The sequence below is a fragment of the Balaenoptera ricei genome, chromosome 13 (assembly GCF_028023285.1).
Source record: "Balaenoptera ricei isolate mBalRic1 chromosome 13, mBalRic1.hap2, whole genome shotgun sequence".
NCBI lineage: Eukaryota > Metazoa > Chordata > Mammalia > Artiodactyla > Balaenopteridae > Balaenoptera > Balaenoptera ricei.
The window spans coordinates 36,716,320-36,743,432 of NC_082651.1; the positions used below are offsets into that span (position 1 = coordinate 36,716,320).

A 27,113-nucleotide genomic window follows, 5' to 3' on the forward strand; every position below is an offset into this window, starting at 1 on the left:
GGGTACCAGTAGCCGATGCCGAACTGACGGCAGGGGCAGAGACTCTGGAGAAGTTGCAGACGCTTCGTGTTAGGGAAGTTGCATTGCTACAACAGATTTTTAAGCAACAGAGCAATCCAGCCAAGTTTATATTTTAGAGAGAGAACATCTTCCATGTGGAGGATCAGTTGAAATAGAAGAGATTGTTAGAATTGTAGGGCGGTAGTATTCCAGGCAGGAGATGACGAATGCCAGACACCACCTAGTCACAGACATAGCTTTTGCAGAGATCAGCTACATGTTGTTGTTTTTTATTTACTCTCTCATATAATTTTTTTTAAGTCCTGGACCACAAAATACTGTGGCATCGTTGGAAAAATCTGAGACTCGATTCTAGTCTTTTTTCTGTTTGCCTGCTCTGCAGCTTGGGCTTACGTTCTCAAGCCTTACTTTTTCATTGTGAAATAAGAACGGTGCTACTTAACCCGAGAACTCCCCAGGCACATAGACCCGTGGCGTGTGAGGAGCAGTGAAGGAGAGAAGGAATGGAAGTGCTTTGGGGACCCCAAGAGCCCTTCAGAAACCGTTTGTTCTTTTTAATATTGAGCATTAAAAGTGAAGGCATTCCATTTGTTTCACTCAAAAACAAATTCTGTTCTTCTGATAGCCTGTTTTTTTTTTCCACTCCCTTTTTCTATAGTCAGATCAGTTCCTGATGGGCATTCTCCAGTCCACACTATTGCATCTGATTGGAGGCTATGCAAAATTTCCCAGAGACAATGAATTTTGACGGTATAGTAGTTAATTCTTTATAGTACGTTCCTGCAAAAACACTCTTTTCTTCAGAGTTTTTCCTTTTCAGGATAGTGGTAGTGTTGTGGTAACTAATAAAGGCTACTCTTCAGAAAATTGTATAACTCGTTTTTAGTGTATCTACTTCGCTTACTTAATTCCATATTCCCTGTTTTCTAGACAGACTTCTTGGTGTCCACTGTACCCATGGTTTCAACAGGACTGGCTACCTCATGTGCAGGTGAGTTGCCAACCCCAAGAGGCAGAGCATGTTTAAATTGTTCTGTTTACAATAGTAATGTAAGCTAATGTAAGCTGAATGCAAAAAATGCAGTCAGAGAAGTGTATGAAGTGGAAGGCAATTTTGCCCCCTACTCAGATGTTACCACCAGTAATAATTTAGCACATATTTTTTCAGACGTAAAAAATGCAGATATAAGCATATACAATGGTCCCTTGGTATCTGCAGGGGGATTGGTTTTAGGACTCCCCATGGATCCGAAAATCCTCGGATGCTCAAGTCCCGTATGTAAAATGGTGTAGTACAGTCGGGCTTCCATATCTGCAGGTTATGGAACCGTTGGATATACAGAACTGACTGTACCTGTGATTTAATGGTATAGTGTTTTAGACATTCTGGTTTATAATTTAATATATGGAGGACATCTTCGTCTGACAATATTTGGAGACCTCATTCTTATTTATTTATTATTCTTTTTTTTCCTCCAAATTTGCTTTATGTAGTTGGATATAAATAAATGAGCACAAACTTAAGCAAGATACATGTAACAATTTAATAGAACCTGATACTCTTAATTCTTTCAGTGTTTCTCCAACTCATCATGGGGCTCGTAAGAAAAGTAACCAACATGGATACTACTACAGTTGAATGTCAAATCTTTAAGTGCTTAGGACATACTAAATCCTTGTATAATGCACTTATGAGGAACCCTTCAAGAGACTTGTGTTTTGTATGTAGCAAAAAGTGTTAAGAGTCAAATATTCAACTCAGTATAAAATAATAAGAAACACTTCTGATTTGTTAGGTTGAGATTGCTTCTCCTTTTACTAATGAATGATTGTTTTAGCTGTAAGATCACTGAGCTGAACAAATATGTCACCTTGGAGTACATAAGGAAAAATAAACACATGCTAAATGGGTAAAACATTACAACTACATCTTTACTAGACCATCTCTACTAACGCTTCAGAAGCTTAGAGATTTAGAGTGTTCTTACGTTAATTGCAAGAAAAATAGAAAGAGAGAAATTCCTTCTTTTTTGAGATCACAGCTGTGAAGTCGTGATTATACAAATTCTTCACTTGTGTGCAAAACATGAAACACATTTCTCTTAATTCTCCCTGCTTAGAATTGTCAGTCAACTAGCAGGACTTTCCTTCCAAGAAACAAGAGACTGAGATGTGTTTTATATAACTTCAGTAACCTCAGCACTACAGTAAGAAGACATGCAGTATCCTTTTGCTGTGCTTCAAGACAACAGGGAAGGAGGTCACAGGAAAGAAGAAATCAAAATGGTTACAACTGAGAAACTTTTCTCAGTGTAACCATGGTGCCACTTTCATTTTTACATAAGCATGGTGGCATAATTCAAGCTCAATACATCAGAATTCTTAATATTTAAAATTTACCTTGACTTTTAATTATCACCATGTTAACAACCAAAATAATTTGACGAAACTCATAAGAAAGGGTAATGTTAAACCCCACTTTACTAGAGTTAGTTTCTGGACACATTAGCTCATTTTTTTTTATAGAAGAGGGACAGTGAATCTCAGTTGGCTTACAAGCTAGGAGATCACTTTGAATTCTGCATTTCTTAACTGCAAACAGATATAGCACTTGTAACAGGTTATAACTGGTTTTCAGCTGGTTTTCAAGCACAGAGCCAGCCCCAACAGTAATAGTACACTATTGAAAAAGACCTAAGGCAATGAATTCCATTTCCAGTGGAAAGAAAGAATCGTATGGTCTTGGACAAACAATTCTGATGGTTTACTTAACAGTCACTTAGTAGTTCTTCCTTGCTCATAGAACTTTATGACTTTTTTGAGGAGTGAAGCATTCAGCTTGAGTGGATAAATCCTTGTTAGGCTAAGACAATCATTATCATATCCCTCTTTGCCATGAATTGTCTTATGAATGGTCATATCAGTCTGTTTTGGCAAATGAGTAATTAAGGGAAGGCTGTTATTGTGCTTATGAGAATGATATTTTTCTCTGAGAAAAGATAAATAGGCATTAGGAAAATGACCATTTGGGCTCTTTTTCTGCTTCCTCCTTGTTTTGTGAGAATATGATATTTGGTTTTACAGCAGCCATCTTGTGACCCTGAGATGATCATATGCCAATAATGACAAATGGTAGATTAGAAAGAACCAGCAAAGACAGAAAACAGCAACGTCAGTAGTAACAAGAATCACAGCAAAAGAACAATGGGACCTTAACTTGTGGAGTTCCTATAAAGTAAAAAATATAAGTGCTCTATGTTTATTCTAAAACAAAAAAAGAACTATGCAAACCAGCTTAAAACTCCTTTTTTTGTGCCAGTGTTCTAAAATGTGGCTTTTCATAAAACCTTGACCCAAATGCCAGCAACTTCAGAAAAGAATTTGGGTAGGGGGAAGAAGAAAGTTATCTCACTTAGGAAAAACAACCACTATCTTTATCCTAATCTTTGGCACACAGTTGAAACATATACAGCTGCTGTAACACTTTACACAATTCCTATGTACTGGAGGAATAACAAGATCTAAATAACAATTATATTTTTCAACACTGGGTGAAGGCTTTACATAAAAATACCATCCTCCTTTTTCCCCCTAAATTTCTAAAATATCACGTGCTTTTCCCCAACATCTGCAGCCGTTCAGGAATTTTTAGGAAACTTTCATGCATGATCTTAATTCCTAATCCCTGGCTCTTTGGGCTCAACCACAAAAGATCAAAACCACCAAAAATGATGGTTCACTTGAAGTCAGGTGAGAGACACTGGCTCAGTTAGTCTCGTAGGACAAAAGCAGTGCTGCATCAACTGTCTCCATGCAGGAGGGGCACGTGAAGGATCTCATCAGCCAGTCATCTGTACAGCCCAGGTGATCTGCATACACAGCAGAAATCAAATTGGGTTCTCATAAACAAAGTGCATCATACAGATCACACACTCCCCGATCTTTTTTTTAAATATTTGTTTTATTTTATTTATTCATTTATTTGGTTGCGCCGGGTCTTAATTGCAGTCGGTGGGCTCCTTAGTTGTGGCATGCAAACTCTTAGTTGCGGCATGCATGTGGGATCTAGTTCCCTGACCGGGGAACGAACCCGGGCCCCCTGCGTTGGGAGTGTGGAGTCTTTAGCCGCTGCACCACCAGGGAAGTCCCCCGGATCCTTTTTTCTGATCCATTTCTTCCAGGGTCATAAACTCCTTCAGGCTGATCCTGTATGAGGCCTATTCTTTGAGCTATCCTAATTTGCTCCTCTCAGCTGAGGTGCTAGGCGAGTCTGACTAGGTGTTGGATGAGAGACCAAAACTGGAACTTGATCCAGATATGGCAGCAGCAGCTCCTGATCCAGCTCCGTCCCCTTGCCAAAGCTAGCCCAGTCGGATTGAGACTTGTGAGGCAGGGAGATGTCATCCGAAGTGGGGGACTTAAGGCAGTTCCCCATCTTCCGGGGCTTGAGTGTGTGATCTGTGTGCTGTTTTGACAGTCTCCCAACCTCATTCTTTTTTTTTTTTTTTTTTTTTAATTAGTTTATTTATTTATTTATTTTTGAATTTAAAAAATTTATTTATTTTTTATACAGCAGGTTCTTATTAGTTATCTATTGTATACATATTAGTGTATATATGTCAATCCCAATCTCCCAATTCATCTCACCACCACCGACCCCCGCCCTGCCCCGCTTTCCCCCCTTGATGTCCATACGTTTGTTCTCTACATCTGTGTCTCTATTTCTGCCTTGCAAACCGGTTCTTCTGTACCACTTTTCTAGATTCCACATATATGCATTAATATATAATATTTGTTTTTCTCTTTCTGACTGACTTCACTTTGTATGACAGTCTCGAGGTCCATCCACGTCTCTACAAATGACCCAAGTTCGTTCTTTTTTATCGCTGAGTAATATTCCATTGTATATGCGTACCACATCTTCTTTGTCCGTGCACCTGTCGATGGGCGTTTAGGTTGCTTCCGTGACCTAGCTATTGTGAATAGTGCTGCAGTGAACATTGGGGTGCATATGTCTTTTTGAATTATGGTTTTCTCTGGGTATATGCCCAGTAGTGGGATTACTGGGTCATATGGTAATTCTATTTTTAGTTTTTAAGGAACCTGCATACTGTTCTCCATAGTGGCTGTATCAGTTTACATTCCCACCAGCAGTGCAAGAGGGTTCCCTTTCCTCACATCCTCTCCAGCATTTGCTGTTTGTAGATTTTCTGATGATGCCCATTCTAAGCGGTGTGAGGTGATACCTCATTGTAGTTTTGATTTGCATTTCTTTAATAATTAGTGATGTTGAGCAGCTTTTCGTGTGCTTCTTGGCCATCTGTATGTCTTCTTTGGAGAAATGTCTATTTAGGTCTTCTGCCCATTTTTTGATTGGGTTGTTTGTGTTTTTAATAGTGAGCTGCATGACCTATTGATATATTTTGGAGATTAATCCTTTGTTGATCGGTTTATTTTTTTTTTTAAGGCTGCATTGTTCCTTTGCTTACTGATGAACATGTACAAGTCAGAAGTTTTTGATATTATAAAACATCAAAGTAATGAACATTCCTGTGTGAACATCTTTGAATATATATGCTTTGTCTCAGTTAACTTCACTCAGAATGGGACTTCTGCATCAAGGAGTTTATGCCCTTATGCTTTTTGTGGGTGTTGCTACACTGTACCAATGTATGGTTGTTCATGCAGGAAACACGTATTGAGCATCTGTTATGTTTAAGCACTGTGCTGGGTGCTAGCAAAAAGACTTGAGAAATTTTGTGAGTGAGGAGACTTGACCTGCCTGCCCTTTGTGAATTCTAGCAGTCCAGAGAGGGAATAGCTATTCAAGAATCACACTCTGCATGTAGAATTACAACTCTGACAGGTGCCAAGGAGAGGGACATGGTACCATGAGAGCATATTTTAGGGAGGATTTGATCTCATCATGGAGATTAGAGAAGGTTTAGGGATGTTTCAGCTGATATCTGAAGGATGAGTAGGTATTAACCAGATAGGGACGTTGGGGAGAGATTTCTGAGCATAAGGAATAGCAAAAGACCCTCTAAGAGGAAAGCATATGCTGTGTTGGAGGAACTGGCCAGGAAGGTGGGGCCGTTGGGGGAGCATGTCATCATAATGGAGCTGCAAGTGTGGGTAGGAGCTCGATCGTGCAGGCTTATGTTTAAGGTTTCAGACTTGAAGAGTAATAGAAAACCATTGAACTATTTTTGTTGAAGGTGAGTGTGTGGAACATACCCAATTGCATTTTCAACCTATCGTTTTGCTACCGAGTGGAGAATACACTGCAGGGAGAAAGAGTGGAAGCGAGGAAGCAAGTTAGGAGACTTGTGTAGAAATTGGGCATAATGGTGGCTTGGACCAGGGTATGGTGGTCATTTTGGTGGAAAGATGTGGACAGATTCTAGAGGTATGTAGGCAGTATCATTGTCAGCACTGGTGGTGGGTTGAGGATGAGGGTGAGGGAGAAATAGCTGTCAGTGATGGTGATTCCTAAGTTTCTGGCTCCTATGGTTGGTTAGATAGGGTTTTTTAGATATGATGTTAATATTTGTCCTAATTTGTCTTTTGTTATTTGTTGGTTCTTGATGAATACTCTTGTCATATTAAGTCTCCTGTTTTTAGTGTGCAAAGCATTTTGACCGAAACTGACCGTTGTATGTTATCAGATAACTTTTTAACATCTGCCAGTTTGGTCCTGTATTTTATTCTCTTTCATTTATTGATTAAATTGTTGTATTAATGTAAATAACTATATTAATAGATTTTCTAAAGTTGCGTTATCCTTGCATCCTTGGTCCTTGGAATAAAGCCTGTTTTTTTTTTGTTTGTTTGTTTTTTTGGCTGTGTTGGGTCTTTGTTTCTATGCGAGCGCTTTCCCTAGTTGCGGCAAGCGGGGGCCACTGTTCATCGCGGTGGGCGGGCCTCTCACTATCGCGGCCTCTCTTGTTGCAGAGCACGGGCTCCAGACGCGCAGGCTCAGTAGTTGTGGCTCACGGACCCAGTCGCTCCGGGGCATGTGCGATCTTCCCAGACCAGAGCTCGAATCCGTGTCCCGTGCATTGGCAGGCAGATTCTCAACACTGCGCCACCAGGGAAACTCCGGAATAAAGCCTTTTTGTAGTCATGGTATATATCATGCTTTAATAATTATTGATTAGATATGCTGATATTTTCTTAGGATTTTTCTATCTGTATTTGTAAAGCACAATTGGACCTTTTTTTGCAAAAACTTGATTTTCTTTCCTTTTTATTTACAAATGACTCGAATTTTGTTGTTTTGTAGATATTTGATTGATGTAGAAGGCATGTGGCCAGATGATGCAATTGAATGTAAGTATAAGGGTTGTCACTACTTTTCCCTTGTTATAAAATTTGAAGGGAGAAATGTAAGGGAATTTCTCAAATTTTGGAAAAATAGAAAAGTCTGTAATTCATTTGTTCTGACATACGATAACCTTTTACCAAAAGTTTATAAAGGGATGTATCTGGAAATAGCAAGATATAATAGCCTGAATAATTAGTCAGTGGATTTCAGCATTTTTTTTTCTTTTTTAAATTTATTTAATTAATTAATTTACTTTTGATATTATATCCACTGCCCCACCAAGGAAGTCCCTTTTTCTTCCTTCCTTCTTTCCTTCCTCCCTTCCTTCCTTCCTTCCTTTAAAGCTCCAAGTCATTTAAAATACATGACTTCTTACTAAAAATCTCCAGTTCATAGAACCAAGGGGTTTATAACTTCTCCTTTAAAAGTGATATTCCTGGGACTTCCCTGGTGGTCCAGTGGTGAAGACTCTGCGCTTCCAATGCAGCAGGCGTGGGTTCAACCCCTGGTTGGGGAGCTAAGATCCCACATGCTGCGCAGCCAAAGAACTTTTTTTCAAAAGTTATATTCCTGTATTATTGACTTTAGTGGTTTAGATTTTTTTTTTAATGTTTAGAAGATTTCAGTTTCTTTACCAGGAACAAACAAAACGTAATGTAAAACTAGTTTTGCAGAAACGATTTCCATCATTCTCTTCTTCCCTTTCTCCTGCAGACTGGTGTTTTATCTTTACAAGTTCTCCGTCATTCCATAAGAAAGCTGCTCGTCTTCTGGTTTCATAAGAGATGGTGAACAGTGGTAAAATATCCAGTTGACCGAAATTTCTAGAGTACACTTCAGGGAGCGAGTGATGGGGTGGAATGTTGGGGCAGAGTGAGAGATACAGATTCTGGTGAGACTGAGAGTCATGCACAAAAATTACTGGGCTGTGGTGAAGGGAGAACAAAACTAAATCAGGTTCCTGCTGGTGGACAGGAAGCCAAGATGAAGAAGAATGGTGCGTAGCTGGGCAGTGTAATTAGGCCCCTAAGTGCTGTGTCTCCTGATAGTAATTATGAACAGAAACCAAATAATAGTTACTAATAACATGGAGGTGACCAATCCTTGAGAGCTGAGGCAGAGAGAAGGAAAGATGGCATTATGCCTTGTCTCTGGTGCCTTGAGTTTCCCAGGCTGGTTTGTGACCAATCTTGGGTGAAATCATAACTAAGTCATTTCTGCTAAGGTGATCAGCTTTCGTGGGGTCCTTTCTCTGCACTCTGTCCAATGGTAAAGCCCACTGGTTTATGCCTCCTGGAAAACAGTTATTCCAAAGCAGTATAAGTGAAGCATTGATGAAACAGCCATGAAGAGCATGTTTCCACATGGCCTCGCACCACCTTTTCAAAGTGCTGTAAAACTTTTTTCATCCAAAAATCAGTAACAGAAAAGGATTGGGATCAAATCCCGTACAGAGGTAGTGTAAGAAAAAAGAGAATAAGGAGCAGAATAGCATGTCTTCAGACAATAAAATCAAGTTGGAAAAGACAGGTCCACAAAACAGATCAAAACTGTAACCTATTATTTCAAAGTGGGCTAAAAGATGTTAGGAAAAACAATGCGAAAGATGAAAGAACATGGATCGAGGAGGGAATGGGAAGTTATTGTTTAGTGGCTATAGAGTCTCTGTTTGGGATGGTGGAAAAGTTCTGGAAATGGTAAATGCTGATAAATGCCACCTATGGGTGTTTGGTTTTAGTTGATCTTCTTCCATGAAAGGGTTTGGAGAGATTCAGAAGCTATGCTGCTGCCTCCATCTTTCTGATGTCCTGCTCAATCTTTTGACATAATTATTTTGAATTTGCACAGTGGTGATGGTTGCACAGCATTGTGAATGTATTTAATGTCACTGAATTGTATACTTGAAAATGGTTGAAATAATAAATTTTGTTTTATGTATATTTTACCATAATAAAAAAAAGATGAAAGAACAGCATAAACCAGAATTAGGTAAGATGATAGAACTCAAGACAGAATTCAAAATAAAAGAAAAAAGTTTCAGAAATGAGGACTAAATTTAAAATAATACAAGAGTGGGGACTTCCCTGGTTGTCCAGTGGTTAAGAATCCACCTTGCAGTGCAGGGGATGCAGGTTCGGTCCCTGGTTGGGGAACTGAGATCCCACATGCTGCAGGGCAACTAAGCCCGCACGCCGCAACTACTGAGCCCACGTACTCTGGAGCCCACGCGCCACAACTGGAGAGCCCACGAGCCGCAAGGAAGAGCCCACGCACTGCAACAAAGAGCCCACGTGCTGCAACTAATACCCGACACCTCCAAAAATAAATAAGTTAATTAATTAAATAAATTAAATAAAATAATACGAGTGAATGAACATAATGGATAATGCCTTAAGAGAAACAAACAAGAAGAGGAAAAAAATTTTTTAAATCAAAAAGAAGATAAAAAGAATTTTAGAGAAATGGCAAACATAACAGATAGGCAAGAAAGAGTCAGGACAGCTCTGAAAAGAGAAATATAAATACGTATAAGGGGCTTTCCTGGTGGTGCAGTGGTTAAAAATCCTCCTGCCAATGCAGGGGATATGGGTTCGATCCCTGGCCCAGGAAGATCCCACATGCCATGGAGAAGCTAAGCCCGTGAGACACAACTACTGAGCCTGTGTGCCACAACTACTGAAGCCCACGCGCCTAGAGCCCGTGCTCGGCAACACGAGGAGCCACCGCAATGAGAAGCCCGCTTGCCGCAACTAGAGAAAGCCTGCGCACAGCAACAAAGACCCAAAGCAGCCAAAAATAAATAAATAAATACATTAAAATATATATATATATATATATATATATATACGTATAAGAATCTGTTATACCATAAAAGTGACATTTCAAATCAGTGGGACAGATTAGTCAATAAGTTGTGATACATAAATGTTGGGGTATAAATATTTCTCTGGAAGGATCCACAGCACGGCCAAAGCAGATGTCTCTGAGGAGGGAAATGTGTGGCTGGGGAATGTGGGGAAAAGGGTCACTTTTCATTGAATACCCTTGTGTACCTTTTCTAGTGTTCTGTCATGTGAATCTATTACCTCTGAAGTTTGCCTGAGTTCAAACCCCAGTTCCCCCAATTGCTAGCTCTTAATCTAGGGCAAACTCTTCACACTCTCCAAGCCTCTTAATCTGTGAAGTAAGGTCAGTAACTCAGCCTGGTGCTGCCTGGCACAGAATAAACTCTCAAAAAATGGACATTATTAGTGAAAAAAACCCAAATGCCCATCAGTGGATGAATGGATTTTTTAAATGTGGTGGATATGTGAAATATTATACAGCCATAAAAAGGAATGAAGTACTAACACATGCTACAACATGGACGAACTTGAAAACATTATGCTAAGTGAAAGAAGCCAGAGACAGCGGTCACATTCATTTGTATTATTTCATGAAATGTCCAGAAAAGGCAAAACCATAGCAACAGAAAGCAAATTAATGGTTGCCAGGGCTGAAGGAAGAGGGGATGAAGAGTGCCTGCTCATGCTTAAGGGGGCTTCTTTTTGGGGTGATGAAAACGTGATGGGTTAGATGCCGGTGATGGTTGCATAGGCTTGTGGATGTACTAAATGACACTGAATTTGCAGTTTCAGAAGGTGAATTTTATGGCATGTGAATGACATCTCAAAAAAATAATTTTGAAAATGAAAATTGCCCATTTTCCCATAGTCACTATCCACTGTCTCCATCTCTCCCTTCTCCCCACTGCATTCCTTTTCACGCCCAGCCCTGCCGCTCTCTCCCATCGTCACTCCCTCGAGCTGCCCCACGAGGCCTCCCAGGGAGCCTCTGAACCCCTGGGCGCCTGCGTCCTGTGGCTGTTGGAGCTGCTGCCCAGTGCGCGTGCCCCCACCACTCTCACCCGTGAGAGTGGACGCTTCCGTCGGATTTTTTCTCATGCGTTTCAGTAGATGGTGATGTTTACAAAAGGCGGCACGTGCCCTGCTCAATGGAGGAAGCCCCTCAAGTTAATATTTAGGCGCGTGCAGAAGTTTGATCTCGTCCACCAGTAACCTCAGGATGCTGTGCTCTGAAAGCCAGGTTGGCCGCCTACGGGCATCTGCAAATACAGAGGACTTCAGAGGCATTTGGGCCTCAAATTGAGTCCTTGTACCTCCACATGGGATGTGACCTCAGCCCTTTGCTGCACCTCTGTAAGTGAAGTGGCACAGGAATACCGGCCTTGCCTGTCTTTGCCAAGGTTAACTGAAGAGCGCATTCGCTCCCCTCGTGCTTAGGTGTTGAGTACATCGTGATTTACATACCAGGCCCTATTCGTGGGCCTCCTGATGCAGCAGTTTCCTTGGCTCTGCCCCTGTCGTCAGCTGCCCCTAGGATAACTCTGAGCCCTAGCCACTTCTCTGGTAGATTTCCCTATTCCCCCACTACAGTCACACCTGAATAAGGCGACTCAGACCTTTCAGAGATGTGTCCTGAACCTCTTGTTTTCTGAAATACCTATCTGGTGGTTGTGAGACTTAAGGCCAGCGTCCCCGAGAGACTTTTTCTATTTCTCCTAGTAAACCTAGACTCCTCTTCTGTCACCTTCAACTCTACTCCAATTGTGTTCTTTCAACCCAGACCTCTGACCCTGCTTTTTACTTCTGCCATTTCATCCTCACTCCTGCTTCCTTTCCTAAATCCATACGTCTCTTTTGGCCTTCCTAGCCCTGGGCCAAGTTCCTTCCTCTTTGCTCAGTTTTTACCCCTTTCCTTCATTCTCCCATCCAACTTTCAGTCCTTCCTTTCTCACGCCCCAGTTAGCAGCATCTGAAAATTCGAAAGGTTTGTTACTCGTCTATTAATTGTATTCCATTTACTTATTCAGTTCTATACCTGTCTTACCTGTGTATGGAAGAACAGCTGGTAGCCAAGGTGGCACCAAGAATCCTAGCAGCTCTCACTTGACGTATCCGTAGTAGTCGGCAATTTCCATTTCGTTTTCCCTCTCGGTGAAAAATTGCAGCTTGCCCGAAGAGGTGTATCTGGCAGCATTCTCCCGTTGTTGTTGAGCCCGCCTCTTCATGGCCTCTCGCTCTGGCCTCTGCTCTTGTTCGATGGGCTTTGACATGACTGGCTCAGGCACGTTGGGTTCCCTCCATGGAACTCGTTGCTTGCTGAAGTCTTGGAGTAGAAATTGGGTTTGGAGCTTGGATGGGGACTGGCGCTTAGTCACAGCAGGGGGAACAGGCTCCCGCTGGAGAGAAGCGCCAGATGAAGTTTTGTAGGGTGCAGGCCTAAGAGCAGCAGACTGAGGGGACACGAGGCTGGGTATGGTTGGTCCAAGCCGGTTGGGTTGGGTTGGTCACAGTTGGCTGAGCTGGTTTGGCGGGGCCTGGCAGAGAGGCAGGAGCTGGCTGGGATGAATTGACTGCAGCAGGTTGCGCTGAGTCAGTAGAACCAGGCTGGGCACGGTAAGCCCCAGCAGGCCGATGTGAGGCCAGAGACTGTGGCCTCCGAGGAGCGGGTCGAGCTTGAGGCTTGTCCCAGGCAGAAAAAGGCAGAGGTATCAACTTGACCTTCCCAGGAGGAGGCCGCTCATACTGGGATGAGGATAGACACTCTGTTTCAGCACTGCTGACTGGTTTCTGGGCTTCGACTTGAGTTTTCTCAGCACTCTTACCCTCATGTGGGGTATGCCGCCATGGCTGGATAGCTGGGGGTCTTTGGGGTTGCTTGACTTTCCCAAGACCCGACAGGAAGAGAGCCCAGTTTTCTTATCATCCTTCTTCCCCAGCGCATGAAGAACCTTCACAGACTCCAGCATGCGCACGCCTAGGGAGGTTCGAGGCTTTTGAAAGCTCTGTTGGAGAAGCTCAGTTTGGTGTTCCTTTCGCTTCGTGTGGGGGATTGCTGGCTTCTCTTCTGCCTTGACTTTGTTCCCTGACTGCTTGTTCTCTTCAGCCTTGTTTCTCCCTCTGGTCCTTTTGGTCTTTTCCTGCCCGTGGCTCTTAGTTTTGCTGATCTTTCTGGATGCAGCTTTCTGAGGTTTGCCTTGAGAGTGCTTGGCCGTGTTCACAGGAGCCCTGTCACTGACTGCAGCGTGGCAGGTAACCACTTCTCCCCCTAACAGGCACTCTGGATTCTTTGGCTGGATTTTGGCCTTGGGAGCGCCGCTGATAGGCTCAGAGGCTTTCTGTTTGTTCTTCCTGGGTTGATCAGAGGGAACCTTTATGACACTTGGCTTTTCCTGCACCTGATTCACCTTAAAGGCTCTGGCATCTTTGGCTTTGATCCCGTTGGGACCTTGGGATTGATCAAGATCTTTCAAAGAACTAAAGAGCTGGGGAAGGTGAATATCCTCCGCCAGTGTAGTAATGTCTGCAAAACCACTGCTGGATTCGATCCCATTTTCGAGTGTCCCTAGGTCCTCACGACTCAGGCTGTTCTTTCCCAGATCAGCATTTTCAGAACCAGGCTGCTCCTCTTGGCTGAGGGGATCGGTGCAGGCCAGCGGCTGGTGAATATCAGGGATTCCTAAAGGGAGTAGTGGAGGATCTTGGTTCTCTGTTGGGATCTGGTAGGCATCCAGAGGCTTTGAAAGCTTGGTTTTGATATCATCCACGTGCTTACTCTCTATTTGTCCCTGGCTTGGAGCTGGAGGCAGGGCCAGGAGACGCCTGGCACTCTGGACTGGAGCTGTCACTGAAATGTCCCCAAGTTCAGATGGTGGGTTACTCTCAAGTATGTGGCTGTTTCTGCTACTGCAGGACTTGGGGAGTTCTTGACTTTGTGTCACACAAAACGTCTGGCTTGGAGGTTGCAATCCCAGGGAATTTTTCATCACCAGGGGGGAGGTCTCCATCCCTACAAAGGGATCAAGGGAGAAGTCAGTCCCTGGTAAGTGAGATGCTCCCCCTAAACACCAACACAGCAGTCATGTACCTTTCAAGGGGTTCAGGGGCAAGATGGGCAAGGCATTTCTACTAACTCTTCTTAAGGATCATGGACAGTGCCCTATGCTACGAGGTAAGCGGTGACTGTTGTAATTCTTACTGGTGAGCCTTTCCTGTCACTGATTCTCGGCTCGCTTTGTATTTCATAGGACTGTTATAAGTCCAATACAAAATGAGTCTTATTTTTAAAAACCTGAAATGTTTTACAGAGCCTAGCATATTCTCATATAGGGTCCTTTCCATTCTCCCCACTCTCCCGAGAGGCCAAGAACACGTCACACCATGAACTAGGAGAGGGGGTAGAGCCCTTTCTGATGAAATACATCAGCAAAGACAGAGTCTTAGCCTGCTTGCTCTCTGGACAGGATCTCGGACCACAAGGTCTTCAATCCTGGTATAAATGAAGGAAGTGAGGACAGTTCAACTGGCACTCTCATAACAAGAGTTCTGAAACACCTTCCAAAGAGACTATAGCAGTAGATGAGGGAAGGGAGTGCTACAGTGTGGCAGTACAGGGGGAACGATCGGCTACAGCAGTGAAAAGTGTGGTACCGATTGGTGTGCTCTCGGGGTTCTTGTACATGTAGCATAGATGACCTCTACAGTGGCCCTCCCACCTTCCCACCTGCATTAGGTGTTCTTCTTTTTGTAATTTATGTTTATGTATTTATTTACTGTTTGAACTTATTTATTCTGCGTATTTATTTTTTTGGCTGCACTGGGTCTCTCATTGCTGTGCACGGGCTTTCTCTAGTTGGCGGCTAGCGGGGGCTACTCTTGGTTGCGGTGTGCGGGCTTCTCATCGCGGTGGCTTCTCTTGTTGCGGAGCATGGGCTGTAGGCACGTGGGCTTCGGTAGCTGAGGCTCACGGGCTCTAGAATGCAGGCTCCGTCGTTGTGGCACATGCGCTTAGTTGCTGCACGGCATGTGGGATCTCCGCAGACCAGGGCTCGAACCCGTGTCCCCCGCATTGCATTGGCAGGCGGATTCTTAACCACGGCGCCACCAGGGAAGCCCTAGGTGTTCTCATGTAGAGTCTAAAAACAGAGGGCACTGAGCGAAGGTAGTGGTTATTAAAGGCTCAGGATCTAAATTCTACCTGCCTCTACACCCCTTCCCAGCTGTCGATTTGACCCCATTTTTGAATGCCGACCTCATTCTTCAACTTTCTCTGGCGTTTGTTATACTCACCTTGAAAACTTGTTTCTGTGATGCGTTGAGCAGGCACAGGGTGGCAGACTGCAGAGGTGGAAGCTGGTGGTCGGATATTTGTGGGCTGAATCTCCTTCAGTCCCATTCCCATTTCTGGTTGCCCAGAGGCCCGACTTCCTGTGTATGACGCCGAGCCGTAGGATTGCGGGCAGGAGCCAAGTTCTCCATACAGTAAAGACCCCAGTGTGCCTTGGTTATAGTAATATACCTGGCTTCCTTCCTGGCAGGGAAGTGACAGGCGGCTCTGCCCCTGATTTGGAATCTGAGATGGTGTTCCCTGAGCAAGGCTGGCAGAAAGCGATGGATGTAGAGGGACCATGTTCTTGGCGTCTGAAGTTTTATCATACTGGGCTGCCAGAAACATGGAGGAGGCAGCTGTGTGGCGGTCAGTGAGTGCCAGAGTAAAGTCTCCGAGTGAAGAAGAATTCTTTTCAGTGCTTGCTGTGATGTCCCACTCAAGAACACCTGGATAGGAAGCAGCTGAAGTGGAGATCTGGCTGTGGTCCGTAACTCCAGATAACATAGTCGTGCTAGAATGTTGGTAAAGGTAGGCACTACCCATGAGTGTCTGGAAAGGGGTACCAGTAGCCGATGCCGAACTGACGGCAGGGGCAGAGACTCTGGAGAAGTTGCAGACGCTTCGTGTTAGGGAAGTTGCATTGCTACAACAGATTTTTAAGCAACAGAGCAATCCAGCCAAGTTTATATTTTAGAGAGAGAACATCTTCCATGTGGAGGATCAGTTGAAATAGAAGAGATTGTTAGAATTGTAGGGCGGTAGTATTCCAGGCAGGAGATGACGAATGCCAGACACCACCTAGTCACAGACATAGCTTTTGCAGAGATCAGCTACATGTTGTTGTTTTTTATTTACTCTCTCATATAATTTTTTTTAAGTCCTGGACCACAAAATACTGTGGCATCGTTGGAAAAATCTGAGACTCGATTCTAGTCTTTTTTCTGTTTGCCTGCTCTGCAGCTTGGGCTTACGTTCTCAAGCCTTACTTTTTCATTGTGAAATAAGAACGGTGCTACTTAACCCGAGAACTCCCCAGGCACATAGACCCGTGGCGTGTGAGGAGCAGTGAAGGAGAGAAGGAATGGAAGTGCTTTGGGGACCCCAAGAGCCCTTCAGAAACCGTTTGTTCTTTTTAATATTGAGCATTAAAAGTGAAGGCATTCCATTTGTTTCACTCAAAAACAAATTCTGTTCTTCTGATAGCCTGTTTTTTTTTTCCACTCCCTTTTTCTATAGTCAGATCAGTTCCTGATGGGCATTCTCCAGTCCACACTATTGCATCTGATTGGAGGCTATGCAAAATTTCCCAGAGACAATGAATTTTGACGGTATAGTAGTTAATTCTTTATAGTACGTTCCTGCAAAAACACTCTTTTCTTCAGAGTTTTTCCTTTTCAGGATAGTGGTAGTGTTGTGGTAACTAATAAAGGCTACTCTTCAGAAAATTGTATAACTCGTTTTTAGTGTATCTACTTCGCTTACTTAATTCCATATTCCCTGTTTTCTAGACAGACTTCTTGGTGTCCACTGTACCCATGGTTTCAACAGGACTGGCTACCTCATGTGCAGGTGAGTTGCCAACCCCAAGAGGCAGAGCATGTTTAAATTGTTCTGTTTACAATAGTAATGTAAGCTAATGTAAGCTGAATGCAAAAAATGCAGTCAGAGAAGTGTATGAAGTGGAAGGCAATTTTGCCCCCTACTCAGATGTTACCACCAGTAATAATTTAGCACATATTTTTTCAGACGTAAAAAATGCAGATATAAGCATATACAATGGTCCCTTGGTATCTGCAGGGGGATTGGTTTTAGGACTCCCCATGGATCCGAAAATCCTCGGATGCTCAAGTCCCGTATGTAAAATGGTGTAGTACAGTCGGGCTTCCATATCTGCAGGTTATGGAACCGTTGGATATACAGAACTGACTGTACCTGTGATTTAATGGTATAGTGTTTTAGACATTCTGGTTTATAATTTAATATATGGAGGACATCTTCGTCTGACAATATTTGGAGACCTCATTCTTATTTATTTATTATTCTTTTTTTTCCTCCAAATTTGCTTTATGTAGTTGGATATAAATAAATGAGCACAAACTTAAGCAAGATACATGTAACAATTTAATAGAACCTGATACTCTTAATTCTTTCAGTGTTTCTCCAACTCATCATGGGGCTCGTAAGAAAAGTAACCAACATGGATACTACTACAGTTGAATGTCAAATCTTTAAGTGCTTAGGACATACTAAATCCTTGTATAATGCACTTATGAGGAACCCTTCAAGAGACTTGTGTTTTGTATGTAGCAAAAAGTGTTAAGAGTCAAATATTCAACTCAGTATAAAATAATAAGAAACACTTCTGATTTGTTAGGTTGAGATTGCTTCTCCTTTTACTAATGAATGATTGTTTTAGCTGTAAGATCACTGAGCTGAACAAATATGTCACCTTGGAGTACATAAGGAAAAATAAACACATGCTAAATGGGTAAAACATTACAACTACATCTTTACTAGACCATCTCTACTAACGCTTCAGAAGCTTAGAGATTTAGAGTGTTCTTACGTTAATTGCAAGAAAAATAGAAAGAGAGAAATTCCTTCTTTTTTGAGATCACAGCTGTGAAGTCGTGATTATACAAATTCTTCACTTGTGTGCAAAACATGAAACACATTTCTCTTAATTCTCCCTGCTTAGAATTGTCAGTCAACTAGCAGGACTTTCCTTCCAAGAAACAAGAGACTGAGATGTGTTTTATATAACTTCAGTAACCTCAGCACTACAGTAAGAAGACATGCAGTATCCTTTTGCTGTGCTTCAAGACAACAGGGAAGGAGGTCACAGGAAAGAAGAAATCAAAATGGTTACAACTGAGAAACTTTTCTCAGTGTAACCATGGTGCCACTTTCATTTTTACATAAGCATGGTGGCATAATTCAAGCTCAATACATCAGAATTCTTAATATTTAAAATTTACCTTGACTTTTAATTATCACCATGTTAACAACCAAAATAATTTGACGAAACTCATAAGAAAGGGTAATGTTAAACCCCACTTTACTAGAGTTAGTTTCTGGACACATTAGCTCATTTTTTTTTATAGAAGAGGGACAGTGAATCTCAGTTGGCTTACAAGCTAGGAGATCACTTTGAATTCTGCATTTCTTAACTGCAAACAGATATAGCACTTGTAACAGGTTATAACTGGTTTTCAGCTGGTTTTCAAGCACAGAGCCAGCCCCAACAGTAATAGTACACTATTGAAAAAGACCTAAGGCAATGAATTCCATTTCCAGTGGAAAGAAAGAATCGTATGGTCTTGGACAAACAATTCTGATGGTTTACTTAACAGTCACTTAGTAGTTCTTCCTTGCTCATAGAACTTTATGACTTTTTTGAGGAGTGAAGCATTCAGCTTGAGTGGATAAATCCTTGTTAGGCTAAGACAATCATTATCATATCCCTCTTTGCCATGAATTGTCTTATGAATGGTCATATCAGTCTGTTTTGGCAAATGAGTAATTAAGGGAAGGCTGTTATTGTGCTTATGAGAATGATATTTTTCTCTGAGAAAAGATAAATAGGCATTAGGAAAATGACCATTTGGGCTCTTTTTCTGCTTCCTCCTTGTTTTGTGAGAATATGATATTTGGTTTTACAGCAGCCATCTTGTGACCCTGAGATGATCATATGCCAATAATGACAAATGGTAGATTAGAAAGAACCAGCAAAGACAGAAAACAGCAACGTCAGTAGTAACAAGAATCACAGCAAAAGAACAATGGGACCTTAACTTGTGGAGTTCCTATAAAGTAAAAAATATAAGTGCTCTATGTTTATTCTAAAACAAAAAAAGAACTATGCAAACCAGCTTAAAACTCCTTTTTTTGTGCCAGTGTTCTAAAATGTGGCTTTTCATAAAACCTTGACCCAAATGCCAGCAACTTCAGAAAAGAATTTGGGTAGGGGGAAGAAGAAAGTTATCTCACTTAGGAAAAACAACCACTATCTTTATCCTAATCTTTGGCACACAGTTGAAACATATACAGCTGCTGTAACACTTTACACAATTCCTATGTACTGGAGGAATAACAAGATCTAAATAACAATTATATTTTTCAACACTGGGTGAAGGCTTTACATAAAAATACCATCCTCCTTTTTCCCCCTAAATTTCTAAAATATCACGTGCTTTTCCCCAACATCTGCAGCCGTTCAGGAATTTTTAGGAAACTTTCATGCATGATCTTAATTCCTAATCCCTGGCTCTTTGGGCTCAACCACAAAAGATCAAAACCACCAAAAATGATGGTTCACTTGAAGTCAGGTGAGAGACACTGGCTCAGTTAGTCTCGTAGGACAAAAGCAGTGCTGCATCAACTGTCTCCATGCAGGAGGGGCACGTGAAGGATCTCATCAGCCAGTCATCTGTACAGCCCAGGTGATCTGCATACACAGCAGAAATCAAATTGGGTTCTCATAAACAAAGTGCATCATACAGATCACACACTCCCCGATCTTTTTTTTAAATATTTGTTTTATTTTATTTATTCATTTATTTGGTTGCGCCGGGTCTTAATTGCAGTCGGTGGGCTCCTTAGTTGTGGCATGCAAACTCTTAGTTGCGGCATGCATGTGGGATCTAGTTCCCTGACCGGGGAACGAACCCGGGCCCCCTGCGTTGGGAGTGTGGAGTCTTTAGCCGCTGCACCACCAGGGAAGTCCCCCGGATCCTTTTTTCTGATCCATTTCTTCCAGGGTCATAAACTCCTTCAGGCTGATCCTGTATGAGGCCTATTCTTTGAGCTATCCTAATTTGCTCCTCTCAGCTGAGGTGCTAGGCGAGTCTGACTAGGTGTTGGATGAGAGACCAAAACTGGAACTTGATCCAGATATGGCAGCAGCAGCTCCTGATCCAGCTCCGTCCCCTTGCCAAAGCTAGCCCAGTCGGATTGAGACTTGTGATGTGATGTGATGAGGCAGGGAGATGTCATCCGAAGTGGGGGACTTAAGGCAGTTCCCCATCTTCCGGGGCTTGAGTGTGTGATCTGTGTGCTGTTTTGACAGTCTCCCAACCTCATTCTTTTTTTTTTTTTTTTTTTTTAATTAGTTTATTTATTTATTTATTTTTGAATTTAAAAAATTTATTTATTTTTTATACAGCAGGTTCTTATTAGTTATCTATTTTATACATATTAGTGTATATATGTCAATCCCAATCTCCCAATTCATCTCACCACCACCGACCCCCGCCCTGCCCCGCTTTCCCCCCTTGATGTCCATACGTTTGTTCTCTACATCTGTGTCTCTATTTCTGCCTTGCAAACCGGTTCTTCTGTACCACTTTTCTAGATTCCACATATATGCATTAATATATAATATTTGTTTTTCTCTTTCTGACTGACTTCACTTTGTATGACAGTCTCGAGGTCCATCCACGTCTCTACAAATGACCCAAGTTCGTTCTTTTTTATCGCTGAGTAATATTCCATTGTATATGCGTACCACATCTTCTTTGTCCGTGCACCTGTCGATGGGCGTTTAGGTTGCTTCCGTGACCTAGCTATTGTGAATAGTGCTGCAGTGAACATTGGGGTGCATATGTCTTTTTGAATTATGGTTTTCTCTGGGTATATGCCCAGTAGTGGGATTACTGGGTCATATGGTAATTCTATTTTTAGTTTTTAAGGAACCTGCATACTGTTCTCCATAGTGGCTGTATCAGTTTACATTCCCACCAGCAGTGCAAGAGGGTTCCCTTTCCTCACATCCTCTCCAGCATTTGCTGTTTGTAGATTTTCTGATGATGCCCATTCTAAGCGGTGTGAGGTGATACCTCATTGTAGTTTTGATTTGCATTTCTTTAATAATTAGTGATGTTGAGCAGCTTTTCGTGTGCTTCTTGGCCATCTGTATGTCTTCTTTGGAGAAATGTCTATTTAGGTCTTCTGCCCATTTTTTGATTGGGTTGTTTGTGTTTTTAATAGTGAGCTGCATGACCTATTGATATATTTTGGAGATTAATCCTTTGTTGATCGGTTTATTTTTTTTTTTAAGGCTGCATTGTTCCTTTGCTTACTGATGAACATGTACAAGTCAGAAGTTTTTGATATTATAAAACATCAAAGTAATGAACATTCCTGTGTGAACATCTTTGAATATATATGCTTTGTCTCAGTTAACTTCACTCAGAATGGGACTTCTGCATCAAGGAGTTTATGCCCTTATGCTTTTTGTGGGTGTTGCTACACTGTACCAATGTATGGTTGTTCATGCAGGAAACACGTATTGAGCATCTGTTATGTTTAAGCACTGTGCTGGGTGCTAGCAAAAAGACTTGAGAAATTTTGTGAGTGAGGAGACTTGACCTGCCTGCCCTTTGTGAATTCTAGCAGTCCAGAGAGGGAATAGCTATTCAAGAATCACACTCTGCATGTAGAATTACAACTCTGACAGGTGCCAAGGAGAGGGACATGGTACCATGAGAGCATATTTTAGGGAGGATTTGATCTCATCATGGAGATTAGAGAAGGTTTAGGGATGTTTCAGCTGATATCTGAAGGATGAGTAGGTATTAACCAGATAGGGACGTTGGGGAGAGATTTCTGAGCATAAGGAATAGCAAAAGACCCTCTAAGAGGAAAGCATATGCTGTGTTGGAGGAACTGGCCAGGAAGGTGGGGCCGTTGGGGGAGCATGTCATCATAATGGAGCTGCAAGTGTGGGTAGGAGCTCGATCGTGCAGGCTTATGTTTAAGGTTTCAGACTTGAAGAGTAATAGAAAACCATTGAACTATTTTTGTTGAAGGTGAGTGTGTGGAACATACCCAATTGCATTTTCAACCTATCGTTTTGCTACCGAGTGGAGAATACACTGCAGGGAGAAAGAGTGGAAGCGAGGAAGCAAGTTAGGAGACTTGTGTAGAAATTGGGCATAATGGTGGCTTGGACCAGGGTATGGTGGTCATTTTGGTGGAAAGATGTGGACAGATTCTAGAGGTATGTAGGCAGTATCATTGTCAGCACTGGTGGTGGGTTGAGGATGAGGGTGAGGGAGAAATAGCTGTCAGTGATGGTGATTCCTAAGTTTCTGGCTCCTATGGTTGGTTAGATAGGGTTTTTTAGATATGATGTTAATATTTGTCCTAATTTGTCTTTTGTTATTTGTTGGTTCTTGATGAATACTCTTGTCATATTAAGTCTCCTGTTTTTAGTGTGCAAAGCATTTTGACCGAAACTGACCGTTGTATGTTATCAGATAACTTTTTAACATCTGCCAGTTTGGTCCTGTATTTTATTCTCTTTCATTTATTGATTAAATTGTTGTATTAATGTAAATAACTATATTAATAGATTTTCTAAAGTTGCGTTATCCTTGCATCCTTGGTCCTTGGAATAAAGCCTGTTTTTTTTTTGTTTGTTTGTTTTTTTGGCTGTGTTGGGTCTTTGTTTCTATGCGAGCGCTTTCCCTAGTTGCGGCAAGCGGGGGCCACTGTTCATCGCGGTGGGCGGGCCTCTCACTATCGCGGCCTCTCTTGTTGCAGAGCACGGGCTCCAGACGCGCAGGCTCAGTAGTTGTGGCTCACGGACCCAGTCGCTCCGGGGCATGTGCGATCTTCCCAGACCAGAGCTCGAATCCGTGTCCCGTGCATTGGCAGGCAGATTCTCAACACTGCGCCACCAGGGAAACTCCGGAATAAAGCCTTTTTGTAGTCATGGTATATATCATGCTTTAATAATTATTGATTAGATATGCTGATATTTTCTTAGGATTTTTCTATCTGTATTTGTAAAGCACAATTGGACCTTTTTTTGCAAAAACTTGATTTTCTTTCCTTTTTATTTACAAATGACTCGAATTTTGTTGTTTTGTAGATATTTGATTGATGTAGAAGGCATGTGGCCAGATGATGCAATTGAATGTAAGTATAAGGGTTGTCACTACTTTTCCCTTGTTATAAAATTTGAAGGGAGAAATGTAAGGGAATTTCTCAAATTTTGGAAAAATAGAAAAGTCTGTAATTCATTTGTTCTGACATACGATAACCTTTTACCAAAAGTTTATAAAGGGATGTATCTGGAAATAGCAAGATATAATAGCCTGAATAATTAGTCAGTGGATTTCAGCATTTTTTTTTCTTTTTTAAATTTATTTAATTAATTAATTTACTTTTGATATTATATCCACTGCCCCACCAAGGAAGTCCCTTTTTCTTCCTTCCTTCTTTCCTTCCTCCCTTCCTTCCTTCCTTCCTTTAAAGCTCCAAGTCATTTAAAATACATGACTTCTTACTAAAAATCTCCAGTTCATAGAACCAAGGGGTTTATAACTTCTCCTTTAAAAGTGATATTCCTGGGACTTCCCTGGTGGTCCAGTGGTGAAGACTCTGCGCTTCCAATGCAGCAGGCGTGGGTTCAACCCCTGGTTGGGGAGCTAAGATCCCACATGCTGCGCAGCCAAAGAACTTTTTTTCAAAAGTTATATTCCTGTATTATTGACTTTAGTGGTTTAGATTTTTTTTTTAATGTTTAGAAGATTTCAGTTTCTTTACCAGGAACAAACAAAACGTAATGTAAAACTAGTTTTGCAGAAACGATTTCCATCATTCTCTTCTTCCCTTTCTCCTGCAGACTGGTGTTTTATCTTTACAAGTTCTCCGTCATTCCATAAGAAAGCTGCTCGTCTTCTGGTTTCATAAGAGATGGTGAACAGTGGTAAAATATCCAGTTGACCGAAATTTCTAGAGTACACTTCAGGGAGCGAGTGATGGGGTGGAATGTTGGGGCAGAGTGAGAGATACAGATTCTGGTGAGACTGAGAGTCATGCACAAAAATTACTGGGCTGTGGTGAAGGGAGAACAAAACTAAATCAGGTTCCTGCTGGTGGACAGGAAGCCAAGATGAAGAAGAATGGTGCGTAGCTGGGCAGTGTAATTAGGCCCCTAAGTGCTGTGTCTCCTGATAGTAATTATGAACAGAAACCAAATAATAGTTACTAATAACATGGAGGTGACCAATCCTTGAGAGCTGAGGCAGAGAGAAGGAAAGATGGCATTATGCCTTGTCTCTGGTGCCTTGAGTTTCCCAGGCTGGTTTGTGACCAATCTTGGGTGAAATCATAACTAAGTCATTTCTGCTAAGGTGATCAGCTTTCGTGGGGTCCTTTCTCTGCACTCTGTCCAATGGTAAAGCCCACTGGTTTATGCCTCCTGGAAAACAGTTATTCCAAAGCAGTATAAGTGAAGCATTGATGAAACAGCCATGAAGAGCATGTTTCCACATGGCCTCGCACCACCTTTTCAAAGTGCTGTAAAACTTTTTTCATCCAAAAATCAGTAACAGAAAAGGATTGGGATCAAATCCCGTACAGAGGTAGTGTAAGAAAAAAGAGAATAAGGAGCAGAATAGCATGTCTTCAGACAATAAAATCAAGTTGGAAAAGACAGGTCCACAAAACAGATCAAAACTGTAACCTATTATTTCAAAGTGGGCTAAAAGATGTTAGGAAAAACAATGCGAAAGATGAAAGAACATGGATCGAGGAGGGAATGGGAAGTTATTGTTTAGTGGCTATAGAGTCTCTGTTTGGGATGGTGGAAAAGTTCTGGAAATGGTAAATGCTGATAAATGCCACCTATGGGTGTTTGGTTTTAGTTGATCTTCTTCCATGAAAGGGTTTGGAGAGATTCAGAAGCTATGCTGCTGCCTCCATCTTTCTGATGTCCTGCTCAATCTTTTGACATAATTATTTTGAATTTGCACAGTGGTGATGGTTGCACAGCATTGTGAATGTATTTAATGTCACTGAATTGTATACTTGAAAATGGTTGAAATAATAAATTTTGTTTTATGTATATTTTACCATAATAAAAAAAAGATGAAAGAACAGCATAAACCAGAATTAGGTAAGATGATAGAACTCAAGACAGAATTCAAAATAAAAGAAAAAAGTTTCAGAAATGAGGACTAAATTTAAAATAATACAAGAGTGGGGACTTCCCTGGTTGTCCAGTGGTTAAGAATCCACCTTGCAGTGCAGGGGATGCAGGTTCGGTCCCTGGTTGGGGAACTGAGATCCCACATGCTGCAGGGCAACTAAGCCCGCACGCCGCAACTACTGAGCCCACGTACTCTGGAGCCCACGCGCCACAACTGGAGAGCCCACGAGCCGCAAGGAAGAGCCCACGCACTGCAACAAAGAGCCCACGTGCTGCAACTAATACCCGACACCTCCAAAAATAAATAAGTTAATTAATTAAATAAATTAAATAAAATAATACGAGTGAATGAACATAATGGATAATGCCTTAAGAGAAACAAACAAGAAGAGGAAAAAAATTTTTTAAATCAAAAAGAAGATAAAAAGAATTTTAGAGAAATGGCAAACATAACAGATAGGCAAGAAAGAGTCAGGACAGCTCTGAAAAGAGAAATATAAATACGTATAAGGGGCTTTCCTGGTGGTGCAGTGGTTAAAAATCCTCCTGCCAATGCAGGGGATATGGGTTCGATCCCTGGCCCAGGAAGATCCCACATGCCATGGAGAAGCTAAGCCCGTGAGACACAACTACTGAGCCTGTGTGCCACAACTACTGAAGCCCACGCGCCTAGAGCCCGTGCTCGGCAACACGAGGAGCCACCGCAATGAGAAGCCCGCTTGCCGCAACTAGAGAAAGCCTGCGCACAGCAACAAAGACCCAAAGCAGCCAAAAATAAATAAATAAATACATTAAAATATATATATATATATATATATATATATACGTATAAGAATCTGTTATACCATAAAAGTGACATTTCAAATCAGTGGGACAGATTAGTCAATAAGTTGTGATACATAAATGTTGGGGTATAAATATTTCTCTGGAAGGATCCACAGCACGGCCAAAGCAGATGTCTCTGAGGAGGGAAATGTGTGGCTGGGGAATGTGGGGAAAAGGGTCACTTTTCATTGAATACCCTTGTGTACCTTTTCTAGTGTTCTGTCATGTGAATCTATTACCTCTGAAGTTTGCCTGAGTTCAAACCCCAGTTCCCCCAATTGCTAGCTCTTAATCTAGGGCAAACTCTTCACACTCTCCAAGCCTCTTAATCTGTGAAGTAAGGTCAGTAACTCAGCCTGGTGCTGCCTGGCACAGAATAAACTCTCAAAAAATGGACATTATTAGTGAAAAAAACCCAAATGCCCATCAGTGGATGAATGGATTTTTTAAATGTGGTGGATATGTGAAATATTATACAGCCATAAAAAGGAATGAAGTACTAACACATGCTACAACATGGACGAACTTGAAAACATTATGCTAAGTGAAAGAAGCCAGAGACAGCGGTCACATTCATTTGTATTATTTCATGAAATGTCCAGAAAAGGCAAAACCATAGCAACAGAAAGCAAATTAATGGTTGCCAGGGCTGAAGGAAGAGGGGATGAAGAGTGCCTGCTCATGCTTAAGGGGGCTTCTTTTTGGGGTGATGAAAACGTGATGGGTTAGATGCCGGTGATGGTTGCATAGGCTTGTGGATGTACTAAATGACACTGAATTTGCAGTTTCAGAAGGTGAATTTTATGGCATGTGAATGACATCTCAAAA

General features: G+C 41.9%; 1 long non-coding RNA gene and 2 pseudogenes across 6 annotated transcripts; 1 reads left to right on the forward strand and 2 right to left on the reverse strand.

Moving 5' to 3' along the window:
- Nucleotides 1–25,376, forward strand: LOC132376916 (uncharacterized). 6 transcript variants are annotated; one of them, XR_009506466.1, is made up of 9 exons: nt 1–771; nt 952–1,012; nt 6,976–7,149; nt 7,307–7,353; nt 8,063–8,146; nt 16,757–16,848; nt 17,029–17,089; nt 23,397–23,443; nt 24,153–25,376. It is a non-coding gene; the product is annotated as an uncharacterized LOC132376916 (long non-coding RNA). The 6 variants fall into 6 exon arrangements; XR_009506465.1 differs by lacking the exon at nt 6,976–7,149 and adding an exon at nt 23,066–23,239; XR_009506464.1 differs by lacking the exon at nt 6,976–7,149.
- Nucleotides 3,766–4,495, reverse strand: LOC132376914 (RING finger protein 11-like; annotated as a pseudogene).
- LOC132376915 (RING finger protein 11-like) lies at nt 19,843–20,546 on the reverse strand (annotated as a pseudogene).
- Nucleotides 25,377–27,113: the final 1,737 nt, after the last annotated feature.